The sequence below is a fragment of the Rattus norvegicus genome, chromosome 7 (assembly GCF_021556685.1).
Source record: "Rattus norvegicus strain SHRSP/BbbUtx chromosome 7, alternate assembly SHRSP_T2T, whole genome shotgun sequence".
Taxonomy (NCBI): domain Eukaryota; kingdom Metazoa; phylum Chordata; class Mammalia; order Rodentia; family Muridae; genus Rattus; species Rattus norvegicus.
The window spans coordinates 78,260,371-78,280,246 of NC_141540.1; the positions used below are offsets into that span (position 1 = coordinate 78,260,371).

At 46.5% G+C, this 19,876-nt stretch overlaps 1 protein-coding gene and 1 pseudogene across 14 annotated transcripts in view; one reads left to right on the forward strand and one right to left on the reverse strand.

Annotated features, from left to right (window-relative positions):
- Window positions 1-19,876, reverse strand: part of Ncald (neurocalcin delta) — a 435,285-nt gene that overhangs the window by 45,390 nt on the left and 370,019 nt on the right.
- Window positions 10,307-11,832, forward strand: Nacc1-ps1 (nucleus accumbens associated 1, pseudogene 1; annotated as a pseudogene).

Sequence of the window (19,876 nt, forward strand, 5' to 3'; positions counted from 1 at the left end):
GTCTTAGCTCCAGAGCTTGCACAGTACAATGTGGTGAAATGAATGCGGTATCCAAAGGGAGGAACTTAGCAATGACATCACAGGGGGTGGGGTATAAGAAACTTCCTAAACACCCACCTTGGAGAACAGGATGGGCTGCTGCACTCACTTGGGGTGAGTTCAAATCTGTCTTTAGACTGTAATCTGCATTGCTAAATGAGCTTTTGCTTAAACCCTCATCTCTCAGTTGAAGGAGACAAGAATCCCGGAGAGGCCTTCTCCCAGGGCATGCGCCATGCTTGCAAACAATGCATGCTTAGGAAGCATCTACCATTATTGACAGACTGATGAGTATTGTCAAGGGCAAGCATTTCTGCTGCTGCGGCTCCCTCATTTCACTGAGGCTGAACTCTTAACTCTTCGCTCACTGGATCTAGGCATATAGTACTCCTTCCCCACATAGCTAACGTACAAGAGATGCATTCCTTGAAGTACCCAGGCCAACTCATAAGGAGCTCTGCTTCAAGAACCGTCAGTATCCAGACAAGACTGTACCACGTCTCTTCTACTAAAAGGAGAGAAAACAACCTAATGTTTCTCATCTTATCCTTTCAGGTACTCTCCAATGAGCTAGAGTAGAACCTATCCTCACAACCCACCGCTTGCTTCTCTCAAGGTAACCCCGATATCACCTCTCCAGTGGGGTCCTTGGTTAAAATTACACCAAGTCTTCTATGTATGCTTTACTGTCTGCCTTAACATTTAAGACTTCGATGAACTGACAGCTTTATTGTGTTTATTGTTCATCTTTCCCTGTGGAAATGGAGGGTTCATGGAGTCACAGACTTGTTTTGTTCCCAAGCCCCACAATCCCACTGCCTAGAATAAGACTCAGCACATATTAGTTGCTCAATAAAAACCCATTGATTAGCTGAGTTATAACTCCATTTGGTCAGTTTTTATTTGATCTGTTCTCTTTTGCTCCTCATTACACTGTTCGACTTATAAAAACTCTTAGTAAAACAGAGGATACTGCTTTTACCATCAAAGCCAGTTTATGTTTTAAATACGCTCATTCTTACCACCAACACTGACTGACACAAAGTAGGTGCCTATCAAGTGACCAATGCTACAAACTCAAGCAAAATACAGTACCTTCTTCATGTATGGTTTATAGGATGTTCACAATATTTTCTTCAGTAGATCCTTGAGATATTGTGTGAAAGAATGTCTATCTCCATATTAAAGAATCAGAGAGTAAAGATGTAAATATTAGCCTAAGCTTAGGGAACGGAGGGTTAATGGTAGAGGCAGAACACTATATTCTCCCCAGTCAGCACGGGGGCTCGGAAAGCAGAATAGAGGCTTAGGGAGGATGCTGTGTGTGCGTGCGCGTGTGCGTGCGTGCGTGTGTGCATGTGTTTAGGGAAAAGTCTTCTTGTCTATGTATTTTCTGGCTACCAGTTTGGTTCCATATTCAGAGAAGGTAAGAATAAAGGCTTAACTTAAAGGAATCCATGGTGAATATATAGCCATGGATGGATGCGTAGAGTGGATCCAACAAAGACTCCCGAGTCTGTCTCTGAAGGACAAGCTGTGGATGCAACCAGGACAAACTAGCTCTGTTTTGAGAGACCCTCTGGCACACCTGGATGGGTTTACTTTGAGCTCGCCCTGTGAGCCCTCCTTATCCCTCTCACACCAGAGACCACCAAAATGTTTCCTGCTCCTTCTCGATGCCGATAAGAGTTGTTCACTCTGCTGAACTCCCTTTGACATCTCTAGTCTTCACACCACAGTAAATGCCATTAGACAGAGAAAAGCACTAGAATAAATAAAAAAAAAAATTAAAGTGTTTCCAAGCATTGTAAGTAGGTTAAACAAGCTTCCCTCAGACTTTGTACCTGAGCTGGGGACAGCTGAGGCGGTATCAGTAGAGATACAGCATTAGTCACATTCCTCACAGTGGTGACAAAACATTCCACAGACAACACTTGTGGTTTTGTTTTTTTTTTTAATTTTTTGGGTTTTTTTTGGCTTGTGGCTCAAAGCGACAGTTCATCATGGTGGAGTGGTGCAGTCTGTGGCGGTAGAGCTTGTGGTTGGTTACATCATAGAGGCTGATTAGAAATAAAGAGCTTAAGAGACTGAGGGAATGGCCAACCAATAACTAGCCCAACTTCAGACCCATCCCATGGGCAAACACGGGATGTTCCTGACACTATCAATTATACTTTATTATGCTCGCGAGCAAAGCAAGCTTCTTTGAGAGGCTCCACACAGCAGCTGACTGAAACATGCAAACTCACAGCCAAACATTGGCTAGGGCTCGGGGAGTCTTATGGGAGAATTGGGAGAAGAACTGAAGGCCCTGGAGGGGATAGGAACTCTACAGGAAGACAAACAGAGTCAACTAACCTGGACCCTTCTGGGCTCTCAGAGACCAAACCATCAACCAAAGAACATACACAAGCTGGACCACCCCGCCCTTCACACACACACACACACACACACACACACACACACACACACACACACACACACACACGTAGCAGATGTGTAGCTCAGTCTTCATTTGGGTCTCCCAACAACTGTAATGGGGGCTGTCCCTAAGTCTGTTGCCAGCCTGTGAATCCTGCTCCCCTAACTGGATTGCCTTGTCTGGCCTCAGTAGGAGAGGATGTGCCTAGTCCTACAGAGACTGATGTGCTAGGGTTGGGGGATACCAGGGAGTTCTCTACCTTCTCAGAGGAGAAGGAGAGGAGGTGACCAGGAGGAAGGAGTTCAGTGATAGGGATGTAAAATGAATAAATAAATAAATTTGGGGGAAAAAAGAACTAAAGAGCTCAGAGGGAAACCAGAAATCACTAAATCCCCCTGCAGCAGCTCCACTCGGCAGGGAGGAACCATGTCCGTGAGGGTCTACAGTCATCTAAGACATCACCATGATCTGGGGACCAAGTGGCCAAGCACATGAGCATGTGGGATGCTCATCCAAACCTTAACACCTGCCCCTCTGCTACCCAGGCCTGGACAAGCAAAAACACCTTGCTGTCTGTGTCCCCCTTATATAGATAGTCACCCACTTAAAAATGCCCACATTGCAGGACCTGGAAAGGTACTGGCCTCCTTAGAGCCAAGTGTGAAGAAAACCATTTTCTGCTTTTTCTAGATTAATGTGACTTCTGGTCAGTCAAGCTTAATCTTGCTTGCAAAGAGTTTATTAGTAGGTGCAGCCTAGCAGTCACGGCGCCACCAGCCTCTGTGGCAAGCTGCAGAGATGAGCTAAGCAGAGGGGACATTAGAGCTGTGCTTCTGTCATGCATAACCAGTAAACACCTTAAATTTATGAGCAGGCACAGCATATACTCAAGCACCAATAAAACCATCGTGCAAACAGCTGGAAATGACAGCCTAATTCTTCCTTATTGAGGGTGTATCTGAAGACTCCAATATGTTTGCTCTCACAGCCAAACCCAGACTTAGAAAATGATCACAACTAAAGAATGCCAGGAGGAAATATGAAATTCAAGTGAATTACTTTATTGAAAGAGAAAGCAATAAAGGCAGGGTGTGGTATGGGGAGCAGCCACTCTGAGTAACGGCATGAACTGACCAATACCCCTCTACTTCTAGGGATGGGCAACCGTGTATGAAATGACAGGGAACAGTGTTCCAATTTCCCAAGCCAATTGCTTGTTTAAGAGTAGCGCTTTCCATCATGATAAAATTATGCAGAAGGAAGGTTTGATTGTTTTTACAGAGAAACTGATAATAAAAGGATATTTAAAACAGAGGGTGAGCGTGTTCATGGATTATTCAAAATCTTAAAAACTGTATTTTAACAGTGATATTCACATAGCACACTAACCTGATCCTTGTCTTATTCCTCATTAGTTTACAAAGGTTCTGATGTGCTTAACGGCTATTTCTATAGATTAAGCTTGTCCTTAGTAAGTTTAGTGATGGGTGGGGTGATTAGGAGCTCCCACCCTTGGAGAAGGCACCATCGACAGTTGCCAGCTTCTGGGGAAGGGGAAGTTGGTTTTCTTTAAGGATGTGGACCCTGTGTGTCAACCGTGTTCCACTGGATGGCCCCACACTGTTGGAGATTGGTGCTGATGCTTTGAATCTCTGTCCAGACACTGAAGGTCCTTGTCTCCAATTGGTTTTTGATCTTTCAAAAAAGATGCCAGCTGCCAATGGCTGGGCATGGGGCAGGACACTGAGAGTTGTGTGGGAAGGAGCAAGGAGATTCAGCTGGACTAGGGAATAAGAAGGGGTTGACATAGGAGTGGCAGGGAATGAAGTCACCCAACCATGGGAGACTTGGGGTAAGTGGTCACTGGCCACTTCCCGGATTGGGCCTGGGAAGGTTTAGGAATGCTCAGCCTTTGAGGTAGTCAAGGCATTTGAAAATAATCTGAAGTGTGTGTGTGTGTGTGTGTGTGTGTGTGTGTGTGTGTGTGTGTGTGTGTGTGTCTTTTATCCACAGATAACCTGGGCAGGTGTCTGGAAGTATGACAGCCTGCCAGGAGCTTAGAGTGGGGTAGCTAAACTCTACCACAACACCACCCAGATACATTTACAGACGGCACAAATTGGACCCAGAGAGTTTTATGTTTATGGGAGCATATGTGTGTATGTGTGTGTGTGCATATATGTGTACAAGTGTATTGTGTATGTGAGCATATTTCTGTGTCTGTGTGTGTATGTGTGTGTGTGTGTGTATGTGTGTGTGTGTGTGGTGAATATTTCTAAAAGGACGCTAACTTGAATGACGGTGGGAGCTAGATCTGAGGACTGGAGCTAAATATGTCTGAACTACATTGCATGCATGTATGTATGAAATCCTCAAAGGATTAATAGAAACTTATTTTTAAAAAGTTAGAATGAATACCATTCTTATCCTAAAAGTGTAAACCATGTCCTATCATATGCATACGAATTATGATATAATTTTTTTCTTAAAGAGAGTCTATATCCAGTTGAATTATTTCCCAAGAATTTCTTAAAAACTCAATGTATACCTGAATAGCCAAGTAGGCTGAAAACCAGGCAGGATGGAATGCTGAGGGATTCTGTCAGGTGGTAGACCAGATAGGTAACTGTTCACCTTAAAACCACCGTCTCTACATTTAAAAAGCGCAGACTAGGAAAGATTCCAAAACAGGAAAACATTTAGTAATAAGGATAGGAGTCGCCTTTGTGACGAGGTTGGATTCAGGGCTAGGTACAATGGTTGGTATCAGGCCTATAACCCAAACTATTAATAAATATTAGGTGGCTTTATGTGATCACTGTGGAGAGGACAGTGTACAAGGGGACGTTGTCAGGTGTGCTGGCTAGTGTTACGTCAACTCCACACAAGCTAGAGTCATCTGAAAGGAGATAACTTCAACTGAGGAAATGCCTCCATGAATTCTGACCTGGAGGGCAGTTTCTTAATTAGTGATTGAAGGGGGAGGGCCCAGCCCATTGTGGGTGGTGCCATCCCTAGGCTGCTGGTCCTGTAAGAAAGCAGGTGAGAAAGCCAGTAAGCAACACCTTCCATGGCCTCTGCATCAGCTCCTGCCTCCAGGTTCCTGCCCTGTTTGAGTTCCTGTCCTGACTTCCTTTAAAGATGGCCTACAATGTAAAATAGAAGCCGAATTAACCCTTTCAATCTCAACTTGCTTTTCAGGTGAATGCAAAGACAGAGCGAAGATTTCCTTTTGAGTCCCCCAAAGCCCTCATTCCTCAGCATTCCCCGCTAGACATAGCTGTGACATGTATGTGGCCATTTTATCAGTCACAGATGCCAAAAGAAGTAGGATGACAATAAGCCGGTCTCCGTACAGGTTTATGGGATGAAATTATAAAATGCCCCAAGGGTGAAGCCCGGGAGCTCTCTGAATGCAGCACCTCGTGACTGAGAGTGAAGGTGGCAGAGACAGCTCACCTAACACACCAGGAAGGGACAGCGGGGTCCCTTCAGGCCAGCAGACAGGACTGGAAAACTCACAAGTGTGTTCTCACATAGCCCTTAAGAGAGGCTGGCAAAATGTCCAGCCTAAGTAAGACTCAGAGGGGTCAGGCTGGGGAGCTGAGGCTTGCTGTATGCACTAGTCCTGAACCAGAATCTGCTCTACCTCTGCAGAGGTGCACCCCACCTCCAATCCTGAGCAGAACAGTGGTTAGCTTCTAGCTGGTGCACACTTTTAAATTCCAGCACTTGGGAGGTAGAGGTGGATGTCTGTGAGTTCGAGGCCAGCCCAGTCTACAGCGTGAGTACCAAGACAGCCAGAGCGACACAGAGAAACCCTATCTCAAAACAAACAGAACAAAGCAAAACTTCCAAGTTCACTTGGGTAGTGTTCATAGCCCAGGGAATAACCGGTATAGCCCAGAAGCCTCTCTCTGTAGCTTACACAAGTAGAGTGCAGGCAGAACTTTGACTGGATTGTCTTAGTGCTTGTTTTTGGATGCTGGGACTGAGCCTGGACCTGGGCATGCTAAGCACAAGGCCAACACATCCTCTCTGTTAGCCCCCTGCCCACAGAGTCACAGCCTCAGCCTGTGTGCTTTGTTGAAAACTTCTGCTCCTGAAGCTTGAAAGAAAACATTTGATGGTCTGAGCTTCAGGTAGGGTGGGATCCTGTTTTGCTGTTAGTTTATCTGCTGTCTATTTTCACTGTCAAGGTCAAACTCAATCAGGAAATTGCCTATGAGAATTTCTACTCACTTGTATCCCCACCGTGGGAGCAGGAAGCAATCACTCTCTCCCAGCATCCAGAGTCACACTTCCTGCCTTTTTCTAGAGGAGAACAGCTGTTTGTGCAGTGCTGGGGAAAGTGCAGGAGGGCGCTGAGGACTTGAGAAAGCCAGGCCTTTCTGGCTGCCCAGGGTAGACTGAGGGATGAACACCTCATTCCCAGCTGGTTCCCTGGAAAACCTCACAGGCAGTATGTGAAGTCCTGACTGAAACCACCAGAATAAAATACAGAGCTGAAGAGACAGCTCAGCGGTTAATAGTGGACAAACATTGTTCTTTGACCCTATTTCACTCAAGCACTCACCCTTGTGGGTGTGGATGAGATAACACTGTGTAACTAAGACCCGGGGGAGGGGCTGGCACCAGTGGCCCTGAGGGCATCTACACTTGTGTACACGTACCCCCACCCAGACACATAAAGAGAGTAAATCACAAAAAGGAAAATCTAGTAATTATATAAAAGATAAAATATCTCAGATGTATTGTTCATGCTCCTCCATTGATTCAGGATACTTTACTGTCTCTCTTCACTATTCTAACCTGTCATGGTGGCTGTCAGCATGAGCACATGTGGAGTCAGCTGAAGTCCAAGCATCTGGACCCCTCTGTGGGGGATTTTCTTGATCAGATCATTTGATGGGAACAGCCAGTGGTCACACCTTCTGGTGGCAGCCCACACAAAAGGAGATGCTTTTTGTATGCTGCCCTTACTCCCAGTGGCCATTCCCCTATCCTGTAGGCAGGCAGGCAGGCCTTCCTTCACTGGGTGCCAACGTAGACTGAAGACCAGCAGCTCTCTAGGAATCTTCCAGGACTCCAGCAGCAGACTAAGACTGCTGAGACAGCCAGCCTCATGGACTGAACAAGTCTAGTGTCCATGGCCTCCTGCCAGGAGACAGCTGTCGTTAAACTAGCTAGATCACAGCCTTTAAGCCATTATAATTATATATATATGTAATTTTATATATGTGTGTGTTTCATATATTTATGTATATATCACATGTGTGTATATGTATATGCATACATGTATATATACATATGTGTGCATGTATATGTAAATCAATCTATCTCTATCTATCTATCTATCTATCTATCTATCTATCTATCTATCTATCTATCTATCATCAGTTTTGTTTTTTTAGAGGATCCTAATGCACATCTCTTGCTTAAAGAGCTGCACATCGGCTGCTAACCCGTGGACGCCGCTGCTGCTACTGCGAAGATGGAGTCAAGAAAGAGGCTTTATTTTTTTTTAAAACTCACAGTTGCATACAAACTCTGCAAGGATTTCTTTGAAAATATAAAATTAGAGGGTGGGAGATGGCTTTGTCAGTAAAGTACTTGCCTTACAAGCTTGAGGATGTGAGTTCAATCGCCAGAACCTACACTACAAAAAGCCTGGCACTGTCAACAGTCCGTCAGAGATGGGGCGGAGCTCAGAGATGGGGCGGAGCTCAGAGATGGGGCGGAGCTCAGAGATGGGGCGGAGCTCAGAGATGGGCGGAGCTCACTGCTCCCTGAAGAGCTATTTGTAGTTAATGGTTGCTCAGCAGGGAGAGCGCCATCTTCCAAGGTGTAGGCAATGGCAAGCTGGTCACGATCTAGTAAGTAATCTTCGTGCCCATGCAAATAATCCCAATAAGCTCCAGTGGGCCACACAAAAGGAGGTGAACAAGAAAAAGGCAGCCTGGGGGAAGGGGTTCAGCAGGAGCGGGAAGGGAACAAGACAGAGCAGTGGAAAGCTGCTGTTACCACAGTCACCTCCTGCCACGAGACTCTATGTCCCTCATCATGGTGCTGGCACCTGCTCACTGTGTCCTGTACAATATGTCATTCGATCCCCATAACAACTTCACAAGGAAAGAATAGCTCACCTCACTCCACAGATAAGGCACTGAGGCTTAGGGAAATTAGATAATTTCTTCAAGATTGGACAGGGGTTATGAATTGGGGACAGAGTTGAATTCCAGTCTCAGGGGACTCTAAGTTCCTGCTTTGATCCCTAAGAAGCACCATGTCACATATGAACGGAATGATTGAAAAGGAAGCATCTATGGTAATCCTGCATGGCTACCACACGTCTTCACACGCCCCTCTTAGCTAACCTCCCTGGGCTAACTAGTGTCTGAATTAGTTATCTTTGTTGCAACAAAGACTCTAGAAGCTCAGAAAAAAAAAATCCTTGAGCGAGGATTTTGGTCTCTGGTGAAAAACACAAAATTTAGAAATACTAAGAGGAAAAAGAGAGAGGGGAGGGAGAGAGGGGAAAGGGGGAGAGGGAGGGGGAGGGGGAGGAGGAGAGGGAGAGAGGAAAATTTACATTTCTTTAGTCATTGTCCTCTCAGAAAGTATCCTAGGGTCCTTTTTTCCAAGAGCACCCTTTCATTTAACCTCACTTTCTCTTGAACTCCCACTCCAACACACCTTTCTGTCATAGCTAAACTTTCAAACGCTGAGAAATACCTGGTGCATCCTACCATTACCTTTTACTCATAAACTACCAAGCTGACTTCAAGATCTAGTAGTTTCCAGATTGTTGCTCAGGAGAAGCAGACAGTGCTTACAGTCAGATATGATTGCGGTGGCCACAGGTCTGTGGATGAGACCGAGCAGCTGAGAGAAGAGTCAGGGAGATGGCTGCTGTCATCACTGAAGTGCCAGCCGGGCTCCTTCCTGGCCTTCAGTGGTGTGAGGGAACTCTGGGGTGGGGGCCTGGGGTATGGTTTTTGAGTCTTGTGCCTGAAAACATTCTAACAAGAGGCATCATAGCAACCATCTTGGTCCCCAGCCCTGCAGCCTGCCTCTCCCTTCTGTTTGCCAGGGTTGCTCTCTGGGCGAGCCTGGGGGAGTGCTGTTTCCACATGAAACCATAGTAAAGCGCCTCTCTGAACTGCTTGCCGCCATCCACTCCAGCCCTTCCCACCCATGGTTAAACAAGACATGGTTATTTTAGAAAATACCCCGAAGGCTAGAGTTTAAGCCTACTGCTCAAGGGAGGCCTGGTTACGCCCCACCCCCCCCACTTGCTGGCTTATTAAAAAAGTGAAAAAAATCAGATTTGCAAAACTTATAATTGTAAGTATTTAATGTTTTAATGAGCTTATGCTTTTTGAGCATGTAATGATTTAATGTGCTATGATTTTATTATTGGCTAGTGGACTGTAGGATCCATAGAGAATACTCATGCATGTCATACCGTAGATACTGTGCCCACAGTTCCCTATATAAATGGCATGATGGGAACTCCTAGACCAACTGAATTGCTTTACCAACTTACAAGGAGATAGCAACAAAAGTATCAACACATCTTTTGTGAAAATGAGGCCGAGCTTATTAAACAATCAAAAAAGCCACCTTTTGCTTAGCAGACTCTGGTTGGCTGCTTAACATCACTTCTGATCAGACCCCAACAAAGCACCAGTTAAGAACGGTGTTGCACACACACTAATTTTTAATCCTCACGGACATCCACTGAGGTTGGCACTAAAATCACACAAGTTTTAAGATAATGAAAGAGGAGAGAGATGTGGGGGTAAAGTAAAACTAGGGGCACCCAGGGCACCCGGTGCTGCCATGGCACAGACCCTGCAGTTGAAGATTCCAAACTTTGGCAGCAGCATCCTTGAGTGCACCAATGAGTAGAGGCTACAGGGACTGTACTATGACGTGTCAGTGGTGGTGAGGGGCCATGCCTTCAAAGCACACTGTGCTGTGCTGGCTGCCAGCAGCTCCTTCTTCCGGGACCAATTCAACAGCAGCCACAGCGCTGTGGTAGAGATGCCGGCCTATGTGGCCAGTTATTCCAGCAGATCCTCACGTTTTGTTATGCAGGCCAGCTGCACGTGAACATGGGGGACCAGTTCCTGCTCATCTACACAGCCAGCTTCCTGCAGACCCAGATCATGGAGAAAGGCACTGAGTTCTTCTCAAAGTTAGCTCGCCAAGTTGCGACTCCCAGAGCCCACACCCAGAGGAGGCCCTAGCCTCAGAGCTTCGGAGTCCTGTAGCTCGCCACTGCCCCTTGTGTCACCGGTCAAGACAGAACAGGAGTTGGATTCAGCGCAATGCACACTCATGGCCAAGAGGCTGTGGGATAGCAGCCAGTAGGAGGCTGGAGGCAGTGGTGGCAACAGCAGCAACCTCAAGATAGCCAAGTGCTCCATGCCAGACCTGGCCCTTAACCGGATGCCCTAGTCAGTCTTAGTGGCCACAGCTACAGCAGCAGCGGCTGTGGTTGCAGCGTGTGTGTTCCCAGCACGGCAGAGCTGAGCAGCCCAGGTACCTCCAGTGCTTATACCAGTGACAGCCCCAGCTCCACCACAACAAAGAAGACGAAGAGGATGATGCAGGTGAGGAGGGCAGAGAAGAGCAGCACTGTCAGATCCACAACATGTATCCGTATACAGTGTATTGAACATTGGCCAGACGGCTGAGAAGGTAGAGGCCCTCTGTGAGTAGGTGGTCTTTGAGTCCTGCAGTCATGTTCAACGAGTTTGGCAAGACCCAGCGTCTCTCTCAGCTGAAGCTACCAACCAGACTGGCAATCGCTGCAACCCAAAGCTTATAATGAAGGTGACCCTCAGAGAAGCCGGGGCTCGTGACGGGCACCAATGTGTGCAACAGGACAAGGGCACTGCCACATTAGTACAGGCTTGCAGCACAAGGTCTTGCTGCAGCGGCTCCTGGCTTCCTTCTGTGACTGGAACACACTGGCCAACAGCTATGGTACCAGCATTTGTTCTTCCCCTAACACAGGATGCAAGCCACTGCGCTTTCCTGTCCTCCACGCTGCCAAGTTCTACTGCCCCAACTTCAGGGAGAGTGAGATGAGTGCCATCGCAGCCGACATGTGCACCAATGCTTGCCGAGTGGTACGTTAAAGCTGACTGCCCGAGACCAAGCCACTGCACCGGGTAGAGGGTGATAACTACAGCAGCTTCATCAGTGACACTGGCAAGATAGAACCGGACATGATGAGCATGGGGCACAGCTTCAAGACAGCCAGCCATGATGGCGAGGCCGGCCCCTCAGCTGAGGTTCTCCAGTAACGTTCACGTGACACCCCCTTACCCGATGTCACATTCCCCCCCTATTGCACCCCCACCTACCACCTACTTGGTCATGATCTACTGTCTGTCCCTCCCCAGGACCTGTGAGGGAGTGTTCCATGCCCTCTATCGGATACAAGAGCTGGCTGACCAAGCCAAACCACTGTACCTAGCAGAGGGCAGTGCCGACAGCAGGACCATGAGGAAGAGCCGAGCCTGGTAGGCATAGAATACAGCTTCCACACAGACAGCCCCTCAATGGAGGTCCTCCAGTACCTGCCCAGGACCCTCACATGGATGTCACACTCCCTTCTGTCACACACATACCCCCACCACCTTAGTCACAAGCTACTGTTTGTCCCTCCCCAGAAGCTGCAGGGGTGCTGCAACTCCCAGCTCCTTTGCCTCCCTGTCACCCCACACCTTTTCCCCAAAGTAAGCTGGGTTGCCAAGAGAGGACAGGCATCAGGTGGGATCTGTGACCTTCCTCAACACTCACAGGGAGCTCTGGTTCCCCTTCCTCTTAGGCATCTCCCAGCACCCGGACCAGCTAGGGGACGGGCAGGACTTAAGAAGAGCTTGTCCCTCACTGTGGCTGTCTGGGACTCCACAGGCCAGGGGTTCTCTGGATGCCTCCCACCATCCCCCAGTGCTCCCACGTCTCCAAAAGTGTCTTCTTGTCCCTCTCCTCTGTCCCTGCACCTTGGGGCTGGGGTAGGTGGGGCCAAAAGAGACTGTCCACTTTACAAACTGAGGAAACAGACCCAAAAGGCTTAGAGAAACTCTAGAACTGACCCTTACAGCCTTCACTGTGCCCCTCTTAATCCCACCTTGTTCTGCCTCTGTGGGTCCCCTCAGCCCAAGAGGTCATTTCAAGAGAACAGTGCTTCTGTGGGCAGGTGAGGGTCTCAAGACAAGTTTCCAGTGTGGCAGAATTTGTGTGAGTGTGAGTGTGTGTATGTGTGTGTATGTTTTGGGGCATACGTGCCTGTGTAGAGTCTTTGCTTTTAAAAACATGAAGATCATGAGGCAGCAGGACTGGGGCAGAACCATGCAGCAGGCTGGGAGGCTGCTGCCCTTCTCCCATCCGACCCTGGTCAGGACTCCCAGCCTCTACCTCCTGTACATAACTTTTTGAAACGTTTTTTTTAAGTGAATGAAATATTTAAGTATAAGGAAAAGAAAAAGAAAATGAGAGTGAAGCACAGAGACCCCAGTGAGCTAGTGACCCAAGATCACACAGCTAAGACTGGCAGTCAGGATTAAAGGGCGGGGGCATAATAGCAAATGCTTGCTCTGAGCAAGTCCATCATGGTTCATGCTGTCCTAGGCATAAAACAGGTGCAAGCAGTGTGGCCGGAGGCCCAGTTAGGTGAACCTTTCTGACGGCTCTGAGCCTACAGGGTTTGGTTCCACCAAAAAGTGTCACATGAGGTGGTATCTTCTGCTCTCCCAACCCCACAATGGCATATACACACCTGTGTGTGTGTGTGTGTGTGTGTCTGCGTGTGTGTGTCTGCGTGTGTGTGTGCGTGCATGTATGCGTTCATGTGTATGTGTGTTTTACACAGAACCTAAAGCCCGACTGCAGGATTTTCACAACCCCTCAGTCAAGCCTTTCAAAGCTACTGCTTTGCCCTCTAGTGCTTTATTTATTTACTTTTTAAAATCACAATTCCATGGGCGACTAGAAAGCAGCTCTTGGATTTAACCACCTTATCCTGAAACAAGGCCATTGGTCTTCTAAGGTATTTATGCTATAATCGCTTCAATTGTTTCTAGATTAAGTCACTTCACTAGCTGTGTGGATGGTCTCTACTCTCTATGGACAGATGAGCTTTTGCAAAGAACTCACTCTTTTAGAAACCCAGAGGCTGAAGCTCTGTGGTAGCGATTGCTTAGCATGCATATGCCTCAGATTTGATCTGTAACACCCGGAAACGAAACGCACATAAGCGAGCAAAAATTATGCCTAGCCGAAAGATGGAAACATCCCAAGAGTCAGGAGGAAAACGCCCCGAAAAATGTGGCTTATGTTACCGTGCAACACTATATCCTAAAAAATCATTTAGTAATGAACGCTACGAGTGTGAGAGACACTATTTCACACAGAAAATGCCTGTGTTATGTGCATGAGATGAAGGGGGAGGGAGCCTGTTCTCCAGGGGAAAGTTCTACCAGGCTTTCCAGAATCCACCCTGCACTGGGGCGAAACTCCTCCCTGTGACCGAGATGACATCAAAGCCAGTGGAAACCAGGCTCTTCCTAGACCCTGGCAGAGAGCACCGCTGAGAGCAGGGTCACTCCAGACTGTGGGCATCATGATGATTTTTATTTATTCAGGAGGACACAGGCCTTAGATTTTCCTCAGAGACTGAACAATCTTGTGGCATCCTTCATACTATATATTTATGATATCATTTGTTTCTGAATTGGAGCTATAGATTCACCAGGCAAAGAGATAATCTCCAAAGAAGGGCCCATGGGGAGGACAGGCTTTACCTGGGTTCATTTCTACACTGAGTAAAGGAAAGTGTCTGCCTGGCAACACTGAACTGTTGTAAGTTGGTTTCCTTAGTTTTGAAAACGTATTCATTTTCTTGATCTTCGAAATGATGCTTGCTAATAATACAAATATATAATACATATATTCCACATAATTATATATATTAGTATATAGTATAAATATAATATATAATATAATGTATATATTATACACACCATATATATGTAATGTATATATTAATTATATACACCATATATTATTATATATACATATGTTTCATCCATGAAAAAAGTGCAACTGCCAGTTTTAGGGAGAACTAAATAGGAAGAGCGCAATTGTAAGTGTGCTTTTTTTTATGCCTAATGATTAAAAAAAATAACTAAAATATTCTGGAGGCTGTAGCCATGGAGACAGTGTTACCTCTAAGATGGAGAACTGTCTTTGTTGGTGATGTAGAACAAGATAGAATGCAGATAGAAATGAACAACCTCAATTAGAATCTAGACATTCACAGTTTATCTTTTTTCCCCCTCAAATGAACCTGTAGCAAGTTTGGGGTACAAAGTGCCTGAAGCTGAGGGAGGTTTTCAGTATAGCAAGCCAGAAAAAAGCTTCAGTCCCATCAGAAGTCACAGCTAGTGACCTGCCGGAGTGCATGGGTAACATGAAACCTGAGCGAGCAGAGTTCCACGTCACCTGTCCATCAGAGTTGTCATAGTGAGCAGGTGACTTGAACTTTCCTTGTAATCATTCATCCTCAGATCCAGAGTTCTTTTTGCTTGTTTGTTTATTGAGACAGGGCCTCTCTCCACAGACCTTGAAGTCAGAGATTCACCTGCCTCTGCTCTAGAGTATAGGGGTTAAAGGTGTGAGCTCCCTCACCTGGTAATTGAGAGCTTAAGCTGTATTTTAAGTAAGTAAAGTGGGAGACAATGTTGTAGCCCAGTTGGGAGGAGGCAGCTGAGGTGGAAAGCCCTGCATTGGTCAGACACAGCCTCCGGTGGGCAGGAGACAGCACTGAAGTGCATGCGTATAGCATGAGCTTCGAGGAAGAGCCATGATCCTCATTAATATGTTACCCACGTTAAATATTTAAAAAAAATTGAGACTCATCTTAAGAGTGTATTTTATGTAACCAAAATGTATCTAACAGCATTATTATTTCAACATGGTGCTGTTTAGAAAAATCATTATGGGAATCTTTTGATAAAATTCTAAATATTTACGACTTAACATATATTTTATGACACAACCTAATTTGGGCGAGCCACATTTCGGATGATATATGTGACCAAATCGGACATAGGAAATAGCGAGAGGCACAACTTAACCAACCCTGGCAACAGTCGCCTCTGTCCCTTACTCTATGAGATGATGCATATACTAGAGTAAGGCAGTAGGAGCTATCTCTTCAGTTGACAGGAAAGGACTCTAGATAATGCCCTAAACACCCCAGCCACCAGCAGTAACAAAGTCTTCTGTGAGGTTAGTTACAACATAAGGAGTGCTATTACCCAGGCATAGTCCTGGTCCTCCTTTTTGCTTCTAGTATGATCCCCAGAATAGGAACCACAGCTATGATCTCTTGACCCCTTCTGCATCCGGAACCATTGAACATTCTGTTGACAACATCTTGTTTAATTTCTGCATTTACAATAGCACGAGGCAGTCCTATAGGAATTACTTTGGTCCATTTATGCAGATATACCCAAAACAAAACTCACGAACATGGCGGCTTATCAACAACAAAGCCATTCCCTGCAGTTCCAGAAGCTAAGAGGTCAAAGACTATGGTATTAGCAGAGCTGGGAGGGAGGAAGCAGACCTGTTTGTCCAGCACTCAGGAGGCCGATTTGATAGAAAAAGAGTTCAAGATCTAAAAGTAGGTGGCTGAGCAGGGCCTGAACCCTAGCATGTCTCTCTCTGGAGAGAGAGAGGAGAGGAGATGCGGTAGTTTGAACAGAGCATGTGATTCACTCGCTGGTCGAGTTATCAATCACTCAATCAACAAACCAACCCAAGTAGTGGATGTTCAGACCATGTACCTTGTGTGAGCACAAGGTCGGTGCCCAGATATAACTGAGCTGAGGCTTTTTCACCCAGGCTTTCCTGCCATGCTCTGTGAATACCGTTTGGTCGGCACTTGCTGAATATCACCTCGAATGGTTGCTGGCAATTGCCTTGTGAATGGCTCCTCCATACACATCTCTCCAATCATGTCACCGTTGGGTGGCACAGTTTGCCCCCTCCCCCAGCCTCCCTAGTAACCAGAATAATTTATTATTCACAATTATTGGCTCAGGCGATTCTAGCCCTGGTTTCCTTTCTGCTTACACCTGTGCCCTGGTTTTATTTTTACAGTGCTCCTTTTGTTCTAAAAGTATTCCAATTCGGATGATAAATTATGCATCTTGTTTGCTGAACAGACAAGGCCTCAGCTTGGACTGCTCAGCTATGCCCTGTTAGCTGCACCCGGAACAGCTGCTTTTGGAAAACAATGGGTCTGGCAGCCATCGGTCCTAATGCCCAATGCTGGAACAGAGAACTTTCTCATGAAGCACACTACCCATGATGCATCTCTCCAGGCTCTTGGCTCTACTGTCCTCCCCCCCCCCCCCTCCGCCTCTTCCCTTCGTCCAAATCTCTCCTCCCTTCATTGTTCCCCAGCTGCTCTTGCAGACTGCATCCTACATCCTCAGGTTCACCTGCAGAAATGGCAAAGTCAGGGAACTTTATGACAACATCGCTCCTCTGTCTAGGTGTCATTCTTGGCCCAAAGCCTTTCTCAATGAGTGATCAGCACCCTCTGTACACAGAATGGGAAGAATTGACCTTTGGGGGTTAGGTACTTACCTTTGATCTTTGCGGTAGTTGTGAACTTGCATGTACAGAGGGTCAGGACATAAAGTAAAATTTTCTTTCACCAGTGAAAATGGACTGCGGCAGTGACAAGTTCTCTAAGGTCAGATGATATTGTGAGCTCAAACGGTACCACCCATAGGATGGGAAAAAGCAAAGCAAAACAAACAAACAAACAAACAAACAAACAAAACCAATCCCAAAACACAGTATGTGTATTGAGGTTTCTAACAGTAGGGACCTACCAGACTTGAAATATCAGAAAATTCAGTTTCAAGATCCTTTATTTTGAGGATTTTATAGAAAATCTGGCCCACTGTTTGAATGAAGGGACTAGGAGGGTATTAGCTCCTTAGGTGGTAAATGTATAAGAAGCCTCGAATTAGCACAGCTGGGGCCGCCTGATTACTTCCGGAGTGGGATGGGCGTGGTTCCCAGCAGCACAGGGCTGTACTGGGGTCCTGTTAAGTAGCGCCACCATGAGGCGGTGAGGAGCAAATGCAGCCTAGAGCTGTAAAACCTCAGAGGAGGGGATTGGGAAAGCCCTGGAGAGTCCTGAATAAACTAAGACACTTAAGAGAGAGCCACTGCTGCCTTGGATTGTGCTGATCTCCATGGCCTAATTTGAGATAACCTCCACAGATAAGGGGTTATCTCTTTCTGACACAGACAACTGGCTTGCCTGCTATTATGACATATGGGATTTCTACGGAATTAACTAGAAAAAGAAAGATGCAACTTTTTTTGTGCTCAGTATATGGCATGCTTCTTCAATATGCACCCTACAAGGGTTATGCTGAAGGAGGCTTCCAATTAAGAATCTAGCTCAATACACGTGGAGTGTTTTGTTTCAGGATTATTAAATTTATCCCATTAGAATCTCTCCCATGCAATAAAGGACTGGCGCTGATTCACCCTGGCAATAAATTAGCCTACAGTCCACAGCTGTCTTTCCAATAAAGGCGCCTCTGGTAGTTTCTGGAAAGATCAGCACAGTCAGAGGCAATGGCAGCTTTGTTTTTTAGTGTCTGTCTTTTCCTTCAGATCATGAACAACATCTTTCCAATAAGCCAAAGCCATTTGATGCCATATCCCCTTTCCTATCCCTGTTTCCTGCTGGTTCCATATTTACACATCGCCACTCATGCCTACTGTTTACCTGAAATGGCCTTCAGAGCCCTCCACAAGCTCTCATCAAACAGCACCATATTTTCCTCTTTTCCATGATTCACGTGTCTCTGATAAACATTTCCATCTCAACAGGAAAAGCTACTTTGAAAAGTCAAATGCCAGTTTGCATTTCACAGAGAACAGACTGACCATTCAAGGTGCCACATGGTGCTGTAAGAACTCTGACCAAAGCTGCTGGTCCCTTTGTTGTCCATCACGGTTTAACTTTTAGAATATGTCTGGAAGTGAATCTGGCTCATGCCCTGACCTCTCTCTCTCAGGATTGCCAGAGCTGAAGAGAGGCCCGTCACCTGCTCACCCGCAGCTTCTGTTCCCAGAGAACGAGGAAGCACAGAGGAGGCTGGGAAGAAGAGGCTGTTTTCCCTCCATGCCTGATGAACAGCTGAGTCCCAGCATCCCCAGGGGTTGTTCCTATGTCAGGCTGTTAGACTTGCTGCTTCTTCACGATCCTACTTCTAAATGATCCCCAGGTTTAATTTTTAAAAAAATTTTTATAACATACATTTTCTTTTTTGAGATTATTACACTATTTTCCTCTTTCTTCTTCAAGTTCTATTCCCAATTCATGACCTACCTATCTACCAACCTGTCTATCTCTTGCTCAATCTGTATAATATTACTTGTAAGTATGTTTTCAGAGCATACTCTTTAAGACAGGGTCTCGGTATAGCTGTGAACTTGCTATGTAGACCATGCTGGCCTCAAACTCAGAACTATCCTCCTGCCTCTGTCTCCTGAGTGCTGGGATTGAAGACGTGCAGCACCACACCCGAGTTGTGCCCCAGAAAACGTTTATTATACTGTTTTCCCCTTCTCTCAGCACAGTGATTGACCTGGTCTCTATTTACAGTCAGGCACACCTGGGACATGGCAGGCCCGCGGCATGCTCTGGGCAAGCAAATGTGATTCGCCTCTCTTCTACAACTTTCTTCATTTCCAAACCAGCAACTCTCATAGCGACCAGAACAGATTTCAAAAACCTCCTCTTTGCTCACAGGCACAGCTAACTCACCACTGTTTTCAAGGTCAAGCTGACCTTAACGTTGGTATTCTGTCTAAGCTCCACCCCCACAGCTATCTGGGAACAGCCAGGTATGCTCCGCCCCCACAGTTGCGTAGCAACAGCCTGTTGCGCCTGACTCTATATAAGGGGCTGCTTGCCCCCTCCTCTCTCTCTCTTACTTCTCTCTTACTCTTTGTTCTTCTCTGTTCTTGCTCCCTTCCCCCCTCCCACCACATGCCCATGGCCGGCTGCCTTTCCTCTCTTCTACTCTTCTCTCATTAAATCTCTCCATGTGGAACCATATTGTCTGGGTGTGTTCTGTCCCGGCACGGGCCGAGATCTAAACCCCAACACTTATCAGTGACTTCACAATCTGGCCCATCTTGCCTTTCAAAGCATTTGAGTCTCTCACCACTCACTCCTGAGCCTACTGTAGAGGAACAGACTTCCTAGGAAAGCCTGGAGCCTCCCACCCTCACTGGGTCCCCTCTGATGCTCTGACACTAACTCCCCAGGAAGCCTACAACAGGGCAGAT